The sequence below is a fragment of the Heterocephalus glaber genome, unplaced genomic scaffold, assembly GCF_053883595.1.
Source record: "Heterocephalus glaber isolate CG9 unplaced genomic scaffold, H.glaber_assembly_v1.0 deba00001497, whole genome shotgun sequence".
NCBI classification, from domain to species: Eukaryota; Metazoa; Chordata; class Mammalia; order Rodentia; family Bathyergidae; genus Heterocephalus; species Heterocephalus glaber.
The window spans coordinates 27415422-27435783 of record NW_028258320.1 but is presented as its reverse complement, the minus strand read 5'-3'; the positions used below and the strand labels follow the sequence as shown (position 1 = coordinate 27435783).

At 37.4% G+C, this 20362-nt stretch overlaps 1 protein-coding gene across 4 annotated transcripts in view; it reads right to left on the bottom strand.

The window, feature by feature from the left end:
* Slc16a9 (solute carrier family 16 member 9) overlaps positions 1-20362 on the bottom strand; it is a 78771-nt gene that overhangs the window by 40854 nt on the left and 17555 nt on the right. The gene's annotated exons all lie outside the window — the stretch shown is intronic.

Here is a 20362-nt window from a genome sequence, read left to right as displayed (position 1 = left end):
GCCTTAGGAGAGTCATGGCAACCTCATTTACCTGAGCTGTAGTGCACGTCTTCACTTTGAACGCACAGCGCGAGGTGAAATGCATGTCACCGCTTGTCACAGCCCTTTGTACAAATTACCTTCCAATATTTAATAGCTGAAAATGGAAAGATTTTATAATTTGTGTTCAAAACTCTAAAATCTAAAATCTCGGTGTTCAAACAACATGACTGTATTAACAAAATAATTAGAACTTCCAGACATAAAAACCCTTTGAAATAATCAGGTATATGCCTCTACCAGAAGTTGACTTTGTCTAGTGACTACTCTATTATAAAAGTAATCAGTGCAATTCTAGTTCTTCTACGGACAATTTAGTGATTTACAATTCCTGTTCAGATCCCTTTTAAGGAAAATGTAGTCTGAATTCCCAACTAGGTAATACATGATAGAAAGATCCAATCATCTAATGACTCTAAGAGGGTGTATATGAGATTGTCCTTCATTAAATCCTCAAATGACAGCATGAAAAGTGCACACAGACATAGGCAGAGCAGCAGAATCATGAAGAAAGCCAGTATTTCCTGGGAGGTGAGGGTGGGGAGGATTAATTATCTTCCTTGCCAATTTCCAAATATAAAAGTAGACATAAATTCCTTTCTATACTGAATACCTTTTCTTTGTCTTGCCTTGGGTGGTATTTTAACACATAAGTTGGAAGCCAGAGAAAATCTCCCCATAAATATTTAGGAAAATGAACCTTTGAAATACCAAGTGCCCGTGTACATCAACTAGAAGGACTAGACTAGAAAGACAAGATTTTGTGGGGTTGACTAACAGCTTCTGACTTGTCATCATGTCACAGTATAAGGCATGTGTAAGCAGAGGATGTAACTGAGTGTTACAGAGCTTGCCTTGCCTCTCCTGGGCCCTGGGTTACATGCCCAGGAATGCAAAAAAAAAACTCCATTTATATTCTCTCAGTGATCATTTTTTCCCCTAAAAACTAACAAGATCTATAAGTATAAAAAGCATTGTATTATTGGGACTAATGTTCTATGAGTATATGCACAATTTAGAGGTCTTATATGTCTGTATGAAAATATACTTCTAAGAGATACAAATGTTGATAGTACATACTAGTAAACTGAAAATGTGGAATCTCTTTTTATTAGAATATTAATAAAGCAAAAATCTCCATGATCAGATGCCTTATAAAACTCAATTGTTTTGAGTGACCATTGAGAAATACTGTAAGTTAAAGGCAGTTTTGTCAAAATACAGAGTCTAGCAGGATATCACAAAATCAATGATAACCTGCAACATAAGTGTATTTCTTAATTTTAACTTAAAAATTAAATACAATTCATGGATTCAGAGCCTCCCATGGAAGATAGAGAAGGGCATGAAACAAAACTAACAATAAGAAGGTTTCACAATTCAATAAAATTGGATTACGCTTAGTAGAAGGGACAACATATCTCCTAAATCAGGAGTTTGTTTTGCTAAAGGGAAAAGAAAGTTGGCAAGTTCCAATCATTTCCTCCAGAAAATGAACAGGACCATTGATGAAAGTCCATATTTCATTCAGGTAAAGTTTCACATTCTAGTACTAGGTCACATTTAGTTCCATTCAAATGTTAATTGTTTGCTTTTTCAACTCTTTGTTTTGGCAGAAAATTTGTTCTCTTGGATAGAGGTTGTCAGAATCTCATATTTGACATTTATATTAATATTTAATATCGACATGGGAGCTATCTGTCCCTGAAATGTACACACATTTACTATACTAATTTTTTCAAATACAGAGTGATATAGTTAATTTCATCTTATTTTTGCTGACAGTTTCCTTTGTATCTCTCAGAAATAATCTTTCTCTAATATAACACTTTTTGAACATTATCATAAACATCAAACTAAAGATTCATAGATTTTTCATTGAAATTTAGAAGGTCAAAAGCACATTTTTATCTAAATCTCAATCACTACCAAATGTTCAGGTATTGACTCACTTTTTTCTTTTTTCCATTTGCACTGCTGGGAATTGAACACAGGGCCTTGTAGATGGTAGACAGGTGGTCTACTTCTGAGCTACATCCCCGGCCTGACTGACGAACTTTAAGAGTTTAGAATCATGTTACCATAGCCTGAGAAAACATGGCTGATACCAGGCCATGTTGTCTTAATCTAGTCAGCTGTGAGATGAATTACAAGTCTAAATTTTCCTGGGGTTCTGTGACCTTTCTTCAGCTACGCTTACATTAATTTTGGCGTATGGAAGGCTATAAACTGTGGGCAAAGATGTGGGAAGCCGAACCCTCGTTATGTTGCTTGTGAAAATAAAAGGCCTGAAGCCATTTTGGAAAACAGTTTGAAGGACAGAAATGTGGAAGGACTGTTAAAGGGTAGAGTTTCTTTTGGGGATGATAAAAATGTTTTAAAATCAGACCGTGGTGAAAGTTATGCAATTGAGCAGCTTAAAAATGACTGTTTTCAGTACACATTTAATGATTCAATTTTATTTTATGTGAATTATATTCTCAGTACAGCTGTTGAAACACTCCAAAGGTATCAAAAACCTATTTTAATTGGGCTCCCAATATACATAACAAGTTTCATAAACCAAAAAGCAGACCAGTAAGGTTAGCCAGAAGAGGTTCTAGACTGATATTGCTCTTTCTCCTAAACTGTGACTGTTGTCCCACCAAACATGTATTGTTTATTATTCTCAGTTTCAGGAAAGGGATTCAGGGAATTGAGAAATAATTATTTGGAAATAATATCTAAGAATGTAGGTAAACAAACAAGTGTTTGAGTATTGTAATAAAAATTAAATACTATGTAGATAATTATTTGGGAATTTTACAAATACTAAACAAACAAACTTTAATACAATACAGAGGCTCATGACTCAAATATAAATTAATTACATTTCACTTCACTTAATGAGAGACAAGCATAAGAAAGGTATGAGTCACTGTGCCTGTTTCTAGCTCAGAGTCTGCCTTCTACCTATCACAGTTGTTACACTACTGTTTTCACTTTCCTATTTCTTAAGCACTTTCATTCTACAATGTTTGAGAGGTAAAACATGCAACATCTGCAGTCACCAGTTGCAAGAGTCAGCACACTGATGCCTTTTTTTTTTTTTTGGTATGGGGGATCGAACTCGGGTCCTTGCTCTGACTTTTGATAACAATTTGTAAGTACCGTTTAGCTTTAAAATAATAGAAATTCCCTGGAGGTCAAAGACAAACTTGCAAGTCAATGTGCTCTACTTGTTGATCAGTGTATTAGTGAACATGGTCACACTGACATTAATATTCATCCTTTAAAAGTTATAGTCACTGGGTCAATTTTGTCAAATTTTACTGACATAATGTCAGTTCATGATTTCTCTTTAAGTCAAATACATTTAGTTATATGTCAGCATTATTTTTTAAAGAAAAAGAACCCACCCTACTGTACTTCTAAAGTATCACAATTCTTTGTAAAATCATACTGAGTCATTCTCATAATTTCAACATATTTATTTCTATTTCCAATTCTATAAGCATTAACTACAATATGAAATAGGTATATAAGCCATTATAATAATATTACAATATACAATATACAATATTATAATATCTCAGTATATAAGTATAGTGTAAGTATAACTATGACTGCAACTGTGGTAACCTCTGTATTCAGCCACTTTTGTTTGTGTCTCCTGGCATATTAAATATTGAAGGAAAGAAAGCCAAACTAGGGATGTAAAAATCAAGTTATCTTTAAAATTAATGCTACCTGCCAAAAATTGATTTTTATAGGAAAAAAATCTGTATACTAAGATAGAATGTAGATATAATATACCAAATATTCTCTATGTGATAAAAATTGATGGATATTTATAGACAGTAGACCCAATGTTTACCAACTGATGACTCGATAAATGAAATGTGATATAGTCACATGATGGAATATTATGCAGCAATAAAAAAGAAACTATTAACACATGCAATGACAGGGATGAACATTAAAAACCTTAAGCCAAAAAAACCCAAAAAACAAAAAACCTTAAACCAAGTGAAAGTGACCTTAAGTCTGGAATAGGCAAATCTATAGAGATGGAAAGTAGATTAGTGGATGCCTGGAGGAAATGAGGAGTGACTACTAATGATTATGAGTGGATGCAAGTGCTCTAAAATTGATTGAGGTGATGGCTGCACAATTCTGAATATACTAAAAAGCATCAAACTGTACATTTTAGGTGACACATATAGTATATAAATTACAGTTTAATGAAGTTGTTATTTTAAAAATTAATGTGAACCCCAACTATGTACATCTGTCAAAACTCATTATATTGTATACCTATAATTGTTAAATTTTATTGTATGCAAATTATACTTCAATAAAGTTTTGAGAAAGACAAGAATAATGCTATACACACACGGTTACAATGATCACATAGATAGCCTGATTGGGCTAACCAGAATCAAAATTGACTTTTAAAAAATCAACATTTGTATGAGACTTGTCATAAATGTGAGGCCCTTGAGACCAGTGGCCTCCTCCCTACTATGTCCATGCCCCTGACCCATGCACACACCCAGGCTTTTAACCCAGAGACAAGTGTGTGCCAGGGTAATAAAGCCAGATCATGTGTTGCTTATTTCATTGGTATTACTGCTCTGCAAAGGAACATTGGAGTGAAGTTTGTCCTCGGGTACAGGAATGACTAGAAGAATCTGAGCAATAAAAACAAAGCAAAACTCAGTCCCCCCCACCCCCTTGGTGGTGTTTCTAGTGATTGAACCCAGGGCCTTCACATTGAGCTACATCCCCAGCCCATTTTTGTTTTTTAATTTTACACCAAATCACTAAATGACCAAGGCTGGGGTCAAACCTGCCATCCTCCTGCCTAAGCTTCCCAGAGTGCAGGGGCTGCAGGTGTAGGCCACCACGCTGGTGACTCAGTTTCCAAAGTGAGCATCAGGGATCTCTGAAGCTTTATGTGCTATGGAAAAAGGAGGTGACAGAAGACAACATGAAGCAACTTAGCAGCATTTCCATTGCTTGAAAGCCTCCTTTATTCCTCTTCATTTTCCATGAAGATGCCACAGAGAGCAAGTGGGGAAATTTGTCTAATATCTGGCTCTAGGACGATAGAAACTGAGTAGTGGTTAAGATCCTGGGCTTTACTTTCCATTGTACATCAGGGTTCTGATTCAGTCCACACTATTTACCATGTGATTTTGTGCTAATCACTTCATGTCTCTGAGCCTGTTTGCTCATCTGTAAAACAGAATAACGAATTGAAAAATGCAAAACTCATAGTACCTGACATAGAGTGAAAAGCCTAATAAATGTTAGTTAATGATTTTATAAGTATAATGGATTTCTGGTAATTTTTAAGGAGTAGTTATGGCTATTTACCCACTAATTCTAGAGCAACTAGATCATTTAGAAATCTAAGGTTTTTAAGGTTTTTTCATATTTAACTATTTTTTAATACTTAGGAAATTAAAATCAAGATCTGAACATTGGCAAATTACAGTTTGAAATAATTCAAAAGTCATATTTATCACAGGTTGAATATCCCTAACCCAAAAATCCCAAATACGAAATGCTCCAAAAATCTGAAACATTGAGAGTGATGGACAACCTGATGCCACAACTGGAAAATTCCACACCTGGCAAGTGGCAGTCAAAACCCAGGTGCACTAAAAATATTGTATAAAATTACCTTCAGGCTATATAAGATTGGTAAGAAACATAAGCTTTATATTTAGACTTGAATCCTATCGCCAAGATATCTCACTATATATATATATATATATATATATGTAAATATTTAGAAACACTTCTGGTCCCAAGCATTTCAGATAAACGTTACTCACTCTGTATGTTAGGATTTGGTTGTCTTTCTAGTTTCAGGTTCAAAGTCTAAGCAATTTGGTACATTAGGAATTTCAGAAATCTGCATTTTTTTTAAATATTGGGAATTGAACCCAGCGCCTTTGCCCTGAGTTACATCCTCAGCCCTTTTTATCTTTAATTTTGAGAGTGTCTTGCTAAGTTGTGAAGTTGCCCAGACTGGGCTTGAACTTGTGATTTTTCCTTTCTCAGGCTCCCAGAGTTCTGGGATTGCAGGTAAGCACCACCGTGCCCAGCTGGAATCTGCCTTTTTTAAACTGCACTGTGTTTCTGACCCAGGACTGCCACAGTCACAGTCAGAAACATCACTAAACCACAGGGATTCTCAACCGTGACTGAGATGAAATCATCTGGGAAGCTCTGCACATGCCTGACACAGGTCCCACCGCCAGGCTCCTCCAGGCTGGCACCTGACACTTCCACTTCTAGAAGCTTCCCGGGTGATTCTACCCTGCAGACAGAGGCAGGAAGCACAGGTCTGGGATGGAAGAACAACTTCTGACCAACTGTTTCCTCTTCTGTCTCAGGGGAGGGAGAACTCAAAGGAGGGAAAAGGATAAGAAGTAAAGAAGGCAGGGCCTGGGGCCAGTGTAAATGCATCAACCGCTCTTAGTCATTGTGGCTGCTACAACAAAGCATCACAAACTGAGTGTCTTATTCTCAGAGTTCTGACAGACCAGAAGTCCAGAATCAGGGTAGATTCATTGTCTGGTGAGGATCCACTTCCTGGTTCGTAGATGAAGCTCCTGGCTGTGTCCTCACACAGGGAAGAGGAAATGGGTCTCTGTCATTGTAAGGACACTAATCCTGTTCATGCAGGCTCTACCCTCCAGACCTAATCACCCCCCAGTGGCAGCACTTTAGGGAATAAGATTCCAACATATGAATTGGCAGAGCGGGACAAACTCAAACCATAGAACACCCTGAGTCCACCCCTGAAGCAGCAGCCAGACCAGGTTCCTCTTTCTGTTCCGCCCCTTTGTCTATACTGCTGAGGATATGGTTTGTTTAGCACAACCAGTCCTATCTCAAATAGAAATCAAAACAAAATTCTTGTAGGAACAATGACCACTGTAAAAGATAGTTTCTTGATTTTCTATAAAATGTTCAGGAAAATGCAGGAGGGAACAGTGGGATACAAAATTTAAAAGATGAATGTATCCATTTATCTTCAGTTTCACAAAGGGTTTTTAAATAAAAATAGGAGAAAGTGGTGTAAGAGAGTATATCAAATACTTTTTGAAGATGACCTCTAGCACTCTGTCCTCCCTGAGTGAATTTTGTAATTATAGGAAAGTAAGCACCTTTCTCCAAAGACTCAAAACTTGAAAAAACAGAGAGAATAATATAATAATTGGACCTTTGCAGGGCAACATGACCTTCTTTTTAAGCACAAAGTGCAAAGGGAGAACAAAGGAATGAACAGTAGCCTGCTTCCTCCTCACCTGTGACATTTGGCTCTGTCCCTACTGGTGGTGGCAATGTTATTAACCTCACACTTTGATGTGGCAAATCCCCAAAATCTACTGGCCAGTCTCTGGCTAGAGAAAGAGCCTCATTTCACCCTTGGGGCTCCAGAGTGAGCCAACACACTCCAAGTCTCTTCCCATCTTCCCCATTGTCCGAAATGGCCAAGCACAGTCTCACCCACCCATAATGCCATTCTTCTGCTGCACAGCAGCCAAGGAAAAGACCCAAGGCTCTCTGTGCAGCCAGTGTGGAGGCTCTCACCCCAAATCTCTCTACCCCCACAAACTCCCAGCAGCCTCCCCAGTCCCCAACAGCACAGTCATAGCTGGAAGGAAAAGCCCCAAGTAGATCCTAACGTGTTGATGCTTTTGAGGAGAATAATTATAATAAGGCTATTAACACACTGACAGATAACTTAGTAATTTTTTCACATTAGTAAAATACCCTCTTCACTTGAGTAAGGTAGTAAGGGAAGGGCTGTGACCTTTTGGTAATGACAGTATAAGGTCCACAAGGATGGCTGGTAGAATTTCCACTTTTATTTCAATAGCTACATACAAATACACACACAGATATTTATATCTATTAATATGTGGAGACATAACTCTAGGATGTGTAATACAAGGAATGCAGGTAAAGGCAGGAGCTAGACAACCTGAGTCCACATCCTATCTTCAGCAGGTGACTTAAATACATGCATCTAAACAAGAGGGAATGATTATATTTATGTCATCAGACTGCTGCAGTGATTAAGAGAATGGGTTTAGGGAAACTACTTAGCACAGTACCTGACACACAGTAATTGTAACATGAATCATCATTCACTTTTATCCCTTTGACCCTAGTCAATTTACAAAGTGATTTTTTTATCCTGGCATAGCTCCCCCTAAAACCTGAAAGCACTGAACCTGTAAACATGTCTGGCCAGAATGCCAATGGTCCTCCTTCCCTTGGTCCTCAGTTTTCACCTGCCCTGAAAGCATCTCCACCCAATAAGTAAATGACATTTTCAACTTCCTTTACTATAGAGTTTTGTTTCGTTTTTGTTTGATTTTTTGAGACAAGGTCTTGCTATATAGTCCAGGCTAGCCTTGAACTCACCATGTAGCCCACACTGGCCTTGAACTGGTGGCAATTCTACTGCCTCAGCCTCCTGGGTGCTGAGATTACAGACATGCACCACCATAACCCGTATTTAGTATAGTTTCTTCAAAGAAAGAAAAGTCAACAAATGAGAAGCAAGAAGTCTTACCACAATGACAATAGGCTGGCTGCATTTAGGTCACTCAGAGTCCTTAGGTCACCAAGAGACAAAAAAAAAAAAAGATTTTAAAAAGAAAAAAGTACTAAAATTTAAACATGGTTTTCTTTCACTTCCTCTCCCGCTCTTTCCCCTTGCTTCGTTTCTCTCTCCCTTCCTTTCCTCCTTCTCTCCTGTCTTTTCTGAGTTCAGGAACTCCATGGCTCATCAACATCCCTGTTTTAATGCTGTATGGCATGGAGATGAGAACTGATCAACAACAGCTATGGGCAAGTTTTTTAAATCAGCAGCTTTATGGGCCGGGGATTTAGCTCAGTGGTTCCGCCACCTGCCTTGTAAGTGCAAGGTCCTGAGTTTGATCCCCGATACCAAAAAAATAAAAAAATTAAAAATTAAAAAAAATCAGCAGCTTTGTCTTTTAGCACTGCAGAGTTCCATTTGTCTTTCGTTCATCATATCTGAGTTTTCTGCTCTTTCCCCAGTTCAAAGAGACCTCTATCTTCCAAAGATACCCAGGATCTTCTTTTTCAAACCAGTTACCAAAAAAAAAAAAAACCACCACAAAAGGTGGCAACTCAGTATGCATCACAAAGCAGACAAAGGATTCTGTTTAGAGTTGTATCTCCACATGAGCATGTTCCTCAGAACAAGCAAAGCCTACACTAACCTCTAGGGGATTTCAAACCTGGCTGGGATCCAATAGGCATGGTGCTCAGCATAAAGACTTAGAAGTTACTGTCGTTGCATCTTTCAAAGGTTTTCTTAGAAAAAACCTGAAAGAATATTCTTCCTGCCTCCACTTCCTCCTCTACTCATTATCCCTCAAGTCTGTATGTGATAACTTCTGGTGCATCCAACCGCCCCCCCCCCCCAAATCTCACTTTAGTGTCCCCCTTCTACTGTTAGGGCAGCCTTTTTCAGTCCTAACACTATTTACCTCTCTAATCTTGGCAGACCACTGCCCCTTTAACTTTCATGAACCCACGCCCATATGGCTCATCCAACCTCTACCACATGACCATAGACATGCAAAGCCAGGTGTCCACAGTTCACTCTCAGACCTGGCTTCTCTTCACAGCTCCAGATCCACATTTCTAACCAATTTCTCACTAAGATCTATGTCAAGATCTCACGTGGATATTCTTGGGCTCCCAACTCAATATACCAGTCATTCTTCTTCCTAAATTTCATGGAGAACCCAACATCACCAAACTTTCATTAACCCAAGCACAAAGCCTCCTCTCCATTGCATGCCCGCTCCTTCTTACCCAGAATCCCAGGCCCCCGCAAAGAGCTCAGCAATCATACTCATTTTCTCCATCTTCTCTGCAAGCCCCTGGCTTGTCACAGCCACCTACATATGGACTCCTCTGCTTACACTCCCTGTGCAGTTGACATGCCAAGCAGCTGCCAGAGCCATCCTTCTAAACCATGCTTTTCTGATCACCTCAGTTCTGACTCCAACTTTCAAAGTCTTTGCACTGTTCCTCATTGCGTACAGCTTATCCAGAGGTAGAACACAAGTTTTACTCCATTCATTATTATAAGCACACTAGGAAATCAGTGATGACAATTTCTGCCCTCATGGAGCTTACAGTTTTCCATTACTGAAACAGTAATGTTATTAAAAACATGTAAGAAAATATGGTATTATCAATCCATGTTTTGTCCCTATGACTAGGTATTTTGACCGTTAAATGCCTAGCTAGTTACCTGACTCTTTGGGTCTATAACCAGTAATCCTCCAACCGTATTCTCTAGGCTGTCCTACAGACCTGTGGATCCCACATGACAGCTCAGGACAAGCATGGAGGCCACACTCCTGCCCTCCTCTAGGCTTGGACTCTTCCTTGGCTCCAACTTACTGCTGGAAGCATTTGGAATGCCCTTCTCCAGCTTGCCTGACTGGCAAAATCCTCTCTTCCTTCAAGACTGAGCCTCCTTGATGCCATTATAAAACTCTCCAATAGTTAAGTCAGTTTTCCTCTAAAGTCACACAGCAATTTGAGCAACTCTGATGTGATGATGTTTATTTCAATGGATTGTTATTATCTGTTGAGGGTTCTAACCCTCAAGCCTAGATCATATGCCTTGGTACTAAAAATTATGACTGGCACATACTAAAAGCTTAATAAATCTTCATGAAATGAATGAGTGCATAGAAAGCTAACCTAAATCCCCCATATATTCAAATGACTAATCAAACATCTTTCACTTAAAAAATGAATTGAATGCATTTAGAAAACACAACAGAGTGAAAGCAGTGGGCTCCCTGCCTCTGTGGAGCTTAGCATCTGCTTTCACCAGTGCTCTGAAAGGCTAGCCATCTGCATGGGTAAAAATGGAGAAATTTGTTTTTCAAACCTAAATCTTTTACCAATACAATCTCAGATGGATGCCTTTAATGATTGGATAATTACCTGGTTCTTTCAGATTTTGTTAGCAGCCAGTATCACTCAGCCATCAAAAAGAATGAAATCAGTCAGCTGTGGAAACATGATGGAACTAGAGAGCACTGTATCAAGTAAATGCACCAGGCACAGAAAGATAAATACTACACATTCTCACTCACATTTGGAAGTTTGTCTTGTAAAAGTAGTGTGCAGAATGGTGGTCACTAAAGGCCAGGAAGGAGGGAGGGCATTTGCATAATGGATACTAAAATTCAGGTGGATAGGAGAAAATAATTTTAATGTTCTATAGGATAGTAGGATAACTAGCCTACAACAATTTATTAAATATCAAAATAACTCAAAGCGAGTTCAAAGTTGCTCAACACATAAAAATGATACATTTGAAGAGACAGAGATGCTAATTATTGATCTGACCATTACACATTGTACACGTATATTGAATTAACATATTGTAGCCCATAAATATGTACAAATGTCATGTGTCAATTTAAAAGAAAATATTCAAATAAATTGTGAAAAGGAATATATCTCAAAAAAAGTTAAATGTTCAGTGATGGTTCCCATACTCTAAAAAGTGCAAAGAGGGTTGACTCATTCCTATGGGTAGGACAAGGACAAAATGTGGCTCAGAGCTGTTATTCAGAACCTATTTACCCCCTTGAGGTCAGCTAAGGCACAATAAGATATGTGACTTCCCTCAACATGTCATTTTTGTTTTATTTATTTGGGTATTTCCTTCCCTTTGTTAACATCTGCTCTAAACTTGAACTTAGAGTCAAGCCCACTTGTTTGTAAAATAGCTTGTTGATGTAAAGTGAAGAACACATCCCAGCCAGTCAGATTCAAGAAGTTCGTCTTTACAAATACAAATATATTAAATAATTTCACTGCATAGTTTAGCAAGGAGACAGACTTATTAAAGATACAGTAATTATTTAGGATTGGAATCAAATGGAAATCCATTAGTTTCGTTTCCTTCTTTTTTTTTTTTTTTTGAATCCACATGGAAAATCTAAACTGCTATATTAACTCAACTCATAAAATCCAAATTCTTTTGACTTATTCAGCCAGTTGAATGATGAAGTCAATTCAAGGACATTCCCAGACAGCTCCATGCTTAAGAGAGACAGAAACTGGGTGTGGTGGCACATGCCTGTAAATCCCAATACTCTAGAAGAATGAGGATTGAAAAGTTCAAGTCCAGCTTAGGCAACTTAGTGACTTAGCAAGACCCTGTCTCAAAATAAAAATTTTAAAAGTGGATGGAGCTCAGTGCAAAGGCCCTAGGTTAAAACCCCAGTACAAAACAAACAAACGAACAAACAGAATAAAGGAACAGAATACATGATAAAATCTTGCCAGGGAATGTAATGAAGCATCACAAGCCAAGCCTACAAATATACTTTGTCCAAGTGGAAACCAGAATCAATTTCTTAGTAGTATATTATTTCACATTGGAATGGGAAAGAAAAGCAGGAGAAAAATGTTTAGAGAAACAGCTCAGTGTCCTGGAATTAAAAGACACTTATTGTCCCTGAAAGGGATAATTAACACAAGTAATTAACTCCTAGTACCTCTGACTTTTATCAGCAGTGGCCATGGAAAAAGGATATTCTTTGTCAAGATCTTGTAGATGATCATCATGCAGTGCTTGCCTAAGAGCTCCTCCAAAGATGTCATCATTTAGACACAGGATGCACAGTGACAAGTTTTAGCAAAAGTGGAAGAGATAGGCTAGACATAAGTGGATTTGGTCTAGCATCATATAAGCTGAAGCCAGAAGAGACCTTGGAAATCATCTAATCACACACTGGAAATGCTAACGCTAAATCCGGTCTCTGGATGTGTTTTGTTTGACCTTTCTAGTGTTATTGCTTTAGTTTTTGATTTTAGCAAATATGAATGAATCGCCCATGTTTTAAACCTGGAAGATTTCCCATAAAATTCTGAATTTCAGAATTCTGTCAAAAACCCATAAATGCTGCCAACACTGGGCCCTCATTTTTATGTAACAATTTCCTGGAACTGAGTAAAGTCTGACTCTCATTGACTGGGTCATATTCTCTCCAGTTCTTTCTACTCCCTAACATCTCCCTAACACTGGACCAAGGCTGAATTCCATCCAGTTTTGCCTGTGAAACCTCCCTTTCCCTCCACCTTACCACCCCCAGTTTTATTTGCTCATTTATGAAACCTGTCCCACTTAGGTGAACCTTCCCACTATTGATCATTTTCCATCACATCCTTATTCCATCTTGTTCTTTTTACACATAAGAAATTGAGGTTTAGTGATGTCATGCTAGAAGAAAGACCAGCATCAAGATCCTTTTTCAAGAGACTTCCAGGAAAATGGCGGAGTGATAAGCAATAACTCAGCCTCTTTGAAATTTGGAACCCAAACACTGGAAAATAAAAACACAGGGAAGAAAAAAAAGGTGGAAGTAGAGTCTCAGCAATCAGGAAGACTCTGACAGGAAAATTAAAACCCACAAAGAAATTGAAGAGACACGACACAACACAGAAAAGGGAAGGGACAATTTGTACTTTCTCCCTGGCTCCTGGCTCCTGGCTCCTGGCTCACAAGAAAGGGAGACCAAATTTACAAAGATAAAGTGAAAGTGGGGGACTCCAAAGGACTTCAGGGAGAAACACAGCAGAGGAATGGACTGGAGGGTGTTGTGAGCTGCAACAGCTGGTGGGTGACTCCAGTCCAAGTACCCGTGATAGTATCTGGAGAGTTCTTGGTTGGATGCCATTCCAGGGAGGGGTTGATTGTTTAAACCTGGAACTCAGAGCAGCCACAGGGCAGCTTCATTCTAGGGCCCCCAGTGTTATGTTCCCACAGGGACTGGGTGAGAGACAGTCACAGGAGACAGCCATGGTCAGGGGGCCAGGAACATGGTGGCAAGAGACTCCAAAAAAGGGGTTTAAACTAAAGGATACAGGCCCCATCCCCAGAGCCAGAGGCCAGGCTTAGCATGAACTGCTTTGGATTTGAAAGTCATGGCATTGGCACACATCCCCTAACCCTACTTCCTTCTGGTGACTAGACCCAGCACAGATTTGGGGTCTGACTTTCTTCTTTATCCACCAGTGTGACCAGGGACACGAATTGACTTGGACACTTGAATTGCTTGAGATTAGAAAACAGAGCAAAGAGGTACTCAGTGGGATCACAGAAGAGATAACTAGACAGATAATATAAGTAATAACCAAAAGGATGCAATAGGAGCTGTCAGAAGACATTAATAAAAAGCTAGATAAGCCAAACAAAATGATACAAAGCCTAAATGACCAGTTTAACAAATAATTACAGTCCATGAAAAGGTTTCAATCGGAAATCCAAGAGATTAAAATAGTACTGAAAGTATGGGCAGTAGAAGTGATCAGTGCAAGAACAGAACTTCAGAATTAGAAGACGATACCTTTAAAGACCAACTACTCAGACACCTTAAACACAACAAGAGAACATGAAAAATGGATCCAACAGCTGCTAGCTGATGCAAAGAAGACTAATCTAAGAATAACTAAAATAAGTGAAAAATCAGAAGACAACACAAATGGTATAAAAAAATCTTTCCACAGAAATAATTACACAAAAGTTTCCAGATATAGGGAAAAAAATCAATATACACATAAGTGAGGCACACAGAACCCAAATCGCCAGGCCCAAAGGAGAACTTCTCTGTGCCACATTATATTCAAAGTAGCAGAAGTCCACCCTGGGAGAGAATCTTTAAAGACGCTAGAGAAAAGCAACAATCACATATAAAGGTAAACCCTTTGGAATTATAGCACACTTCTCTATGCAAACTGTAAAGGCCAGAGGGCTTGGAGTGAAGTGTTTCAAGTCCTAAAAAATAATATCTTTTAATCCTGACCTGTGTAACCCATAAAACTTTCCTTCAAAACTGATGGAGAAAGAAAGTATTTCCATGAAAAGGAGTACCTCAAGAAATTCATGATCACCAAACCAGCATTACAAAAAACTCTCAAAGATATCATACAAAAAAGACAATGAATGCAAAAATCCCAATAAGTCAAAAAGAATGATTACATCTGGTGGGATGAGCAGATAAGCAAAAAGAAAAAAAATAAGGAAATCACCAACAGGAAAATAATGCAATGACAGGAATAAGTCAATACCTCTCTAATAACTCTCATGTGAATTGTCTCAATTCCCCAATTAAAAGACACAGATTGGCAAAATGAATCAAGAAACAAAACCAAACAATATGCCATATAAAAGAAACACATTTAATTTTTTTAAAACCTCAGATATTAAAAATCAAAGGATGGAAAGCAATATTCCATGCATCAGGAACCCAGAAACAAGCAGGAATAGTTATTCTAATTTCAGACAAAGTCAATTTCAAGCCAAGACAGGAAACAAAGAAAGTTACTATATATTGGTTAAGCAAACAAATTCAATAGAAAGAACAATTATAAACATATGCACACTAAATATAGGTACACCCAACTTCATAAAACAAACACTAATGGACATAAAAAATCAGGTAAACACCAATACAATTATAATGGGGACCTCAATACACCACTGTGACAAATAGACAGATCAACTAGACAAAAAAATCAACAAAGAAATATCAGAGTTGAACCAAACCTTCAAACAAACAGACTTAATATATATCTACAGAGTGTTCCACCCAATAATAGAATACACGTTCTTCTCAGCAGCACCTGGTACTTTCTCAAAAAAAGACCACATACTAGCCCATAAAGCATGCTCAAGTAAATGAAAAAAACCAGAAATTATCCCATGCATATTATCAGATCATAGTGCAATGAAACTTAAAAATCAATGGCAAAAGACACTACACAAACTATGCAAGCACATAGAAATTAAGCAACACCTTCTTGAATAATCAGTGGATCACAGATGAAATTTAAAAAGAAATTAGAAAGTTTCTACAACCAAACATTAATGCCAGTATGACATAACATCAAAATATATGTGACATAATGAAAGCAGTCCTAAGAGGGAAGTTTATAGCAGTGAATTTCCACATCAGAAAAACAAAGTGACCTCAAATAAATAATCTAATGGTCCTAATCTAAAGGTCCCAGAAAAACATGGAAAATCCAAATTTAAAGCTAGTACAAGGAAGGAAATTATAAAGATCAGAGCAGAAATTAATGAAATTAGACTAAAATAACAATACAAAGAATCAATGAAGAGTTGGATCTTCAAAAGAATAAACAAAATAGACAAACTCTTAAGTAAGGAAAAATTCAAATCCATGCAATTAAAATGAAAAGGACATGCCAGGGATTTAGCTTAGTGGTTCCGCCGCCTGCCTTGCAAGCGCAAGGTCCTGAGTTCAATCCCCAGTATCAAAATAAAATAAAATAAAATAAAATAAAATGAAAAACACAAAATTACAACAGATTCTGCTGAAATCCAGAGCATCGGTAGCTACTTTGAGAATCTGTAGTCTAATAAAATGAAAACTTCAGAAGAAATAGACTCCTAAATACTTATGAAGGTGAACAAAGAAGATATAAAAATCCTGAATAATCCACTGAGTCAATGAAATTGAAGAAGAAATTAAAAATTTTAAAACTCCCAACTAAGAGAAGCCCAGGTCTTGATGGATTCACTGCCAAATTCTACATGAAATCCAGAGAAGAGCTAAGGCCAATAGTCCTCAAACTTTTTAATGAAATTGAAAGGGAATCAGTCCTTCGGAAGTCACTCCTAGAAGCATGTATTATCCTGATTCCAAAACCAGAAAAGGACCCAACCAAAAAAGAGAACTACAGGCCAATCTCTTTAATGAATGTAGATACAAAAATTCTCAGTAAGATACTGGAAAACAGAGTTCAGCAAATCATCAAAAAGATCATATACCATTGACCAAGTAGATTCATTCCAGGTATGCAGGGATGGCTCAACATATACAAATCAATAAATGTTATACACCATATAAACAGAATCAAGGATAAAAGTCACATGATCATTCCAAGAGATATAGAAAAGGCATTTCACAAAATCCAACATTTATGCATGATAAAAACCCCGAATAGGCCTGAGAAAAGCCGCCTATGACAAATCAACAACCAAGATGATACTAAGTGGAGAAAAGCTGAAAACTGTCCTCTAAAATCAGGAACAAGATGAAGATGTCCACTATCACCAGTCCTGTTCAATATAGTTCTTAAACTAGAGCAATTAGCCAAGAGAAAGAAATAAAAGGAATAAAGATAGGAAAGGAAGAAGATAAATTATCATTATTTGTAGACAACATTATCCTCTATCTAGTAGACCCAAAACTCCATCAAAAGGCTCCTGGAATTAATAACTAAGTTCACTAGCATAGCAGGATACAAAGTCAACACTCAAAAATCAGTAACATTCCTGTACACCAATAACAAACTCAGAGAGAGAGATTAGGAGAAAATATCTCACTATAGCATCAAGAAAAATGAAATACTTAGGAATTAACCTAACCAAGGAAGTGAAAGACCTCTACAATGAAAACTACAGTACTCTGAAAAAGGAGTTTGAAAAGTACATCAGAAAATGAAAAAATATTCCCTGATCCTTGATGGACAGGACAAATATAGTCAAAATGACCATACATATTTCCAAAACTGTTATACAGATTTAATGCAATCCCAATCAAAATAGCAATAGCATTCCCCACAGAACTGGAGAAAGCAATCCTAAAATTCATAAGGAACCAGAAGAGAGCTAGAATAGCAAAAGCAATTCTGGGCAAGAAGAGCAGGGCAGGGGGCATCACAATCCTGGACTTCAGGTTGCATGCACTACAAATGCTAAAGTGATAAGAGCAACATGATATTGGCAAAAAAACCAAAAAACACACTTGTCAGACTTGTGGATCAAAGGAATCAAGGATGTAGAAACAATTCCAGGTACATTCAACTACCTTATCTTTGACAAAGGGGCCAAATACATTTGCTGGAGGAAAGACACCCTCTTTAACAAATGGTGCTGGGAAAACTGGCTATCTACATGCCAAAAGCTAAACCTAAACCCTTATCTCACACCATACACTAAACAAAAATCAAAATGGGTCAAAGATCTAAATATTAAAAAGAAACAATTTGCTAGAAGGCAAAATAGCTAAAACTCTTGAAGACATAGGTGTAGGCAAAGACTTTCTGAACAGGATTCCAGTTGCACAAGAAAGAATATCAAGAATCAACAAATGGGATCACATCAAATTAAAGATCTTATGAACAGCAAAGGAAACCACCAACAGAGTGAAAAGAGAACCTACAGAATGGAAAAAATAGTTTCCCAGCTAATCCTCAGACAAAGGATTAATTATATAAAGAATTTTTTTAAAAAATTAGACACCCCCAAATTTAAAGACCCAATCAAAAAATGGACATCTGAAATGAATAGATACTTGTCAGATGAAGAAGTATTAATGGCCAATAAATACATGAAAAAAGGTTCAACATTGCTTAAAACAACACTGAGATTCCATCTCACTTCAGAAAAAGATGGATACCATCAAGAAATCAACCAATCCCAATGTTGGTGAGGATATGGGGGAAAATGGAACCTTTTTCCATTGCTGATCAGAATGTAAACTAGTACAACTACTATAGAAATCAGTATGGAAAGTCCTTAAAACACTAAAAATAGAAATTTCACTTGGCCTAGAGTTAAAGGCATCATACCATAGTGATGTATGCATACTCATGCTAAGAGAAGCACAATTCTTAATAGCTAAATCTTGGGAGCAACCTATATGTCCATCAGCAGATGAATGGATAAAGAAAATGTGGCACTGCTGGGGATTTAGCTCAGTGGTGCGGAGCCTGCCTTGCAAGTGCAAGGTCCTGAGTTCGATCCCCAGTACAAAAAAAAAGTGGTATTTATACATATTGGAGTATTATTTTGCTATAAAGAAGGATAAACTCAAATTATTTGTAGGAAAATGGATGTACCTTGAGACCATAAAGTTAAGTGAAGTAAATCAGACACACAAGCTTAAATATTCAGTTTCTCTTATATGAGAAATCCAATATATACATGAAGTACAAAGTGAAAGCCACACAATAGGAAAAGAAGTTATTGTAATCCACCATGGACAATGTATCTAAAAGTATACACTGATTTAGTAGAACTGTCATAGTTTTATGTTTTTGGCCTGTTAGTCTGGCTATTAATCTGTAGGTATAATTAACTTGATAAGGATGAGACTTATAAGATAAATAAGTGAATCTGATGCTGGCAAAATCAGAGGGTGGTGAAAAAGGGGAAAAAAAGAACTGAAATGTGTTATGTACATGTACCAATCAATTCCCTATAGTGAACGTGATCATTATACTGCAAGCATGTACTAATAAAAGTAAAAAAAATAAATAAAGTGGGAGTGTGAATGGAAAGGGGAAAAAAAGAATTAAGATGTGTATGTACATGTATCAGTTCCCCACAATGAATGTAATCATTGTGTACTGCAAACATGTAGTAGTAAAACTTAACAATTTTTATAAAGAAAACATAAAAATATTAATTATGGTTGTGTGTGGAGGCAGGAGCAGCAATAAATCATCAGTCTATTTTCCTTTAACCCTGCACTTTCAAGTAAATTTTTATTATGATAAAAATAATTAAAAATGACCCCACATTGAATAAGGTTGAAAAAAAATTCCTCACTCACTAATCCCATGAACAGCCATGTATTTCTAAGTCCTGCCCACAAAATCAGATGAGAAAACAGCAGGAGGTGTAAACTCCTCAGAGTCTGAGAACAGACAGAGAGATCTAGACAGGCTAGCATTAAACATGGGCAAAATGAGAGCCCAAAACACAAATATACCATGCCATGCTTGCTGTACTGCCTGACTCTTACTACAGCTTGCCTCTACTCCCATCCCTCCTCAAAGGTTGGCCAAGGAGGGTAGTATGGTGAGGAAATCTATGATGATGCTAAGGGCACTAACATGTTCTTCTGCTTAGTATATAGTTTGCAGTTAATATCTGATTGCATAAAATCCAATCTGTCATCTGAAAGCACACTTTAGTACACCATGTACAAACCAGTATGTTTGCTGTATCATCTTCAGGATAAAAAAAAATCAAAACAAGTGGAGATGTATATGAGATGCCAAAATACAAATACCTGGTGCATTCAGGCTTATTGTGAATAATGAGCATATTGGAAATTGATTCTTGAAGAGATTTTGGCTGGTCTGATCTTCATACATAAGGCTATCACATTTGCTAATGTTTTTCTCATCCCATATCCTGACTTTTCCCAAAGAGCTTGAGTTTATTTTGAGTTGGTTATTAAAGTATAAGATCATGTAATAG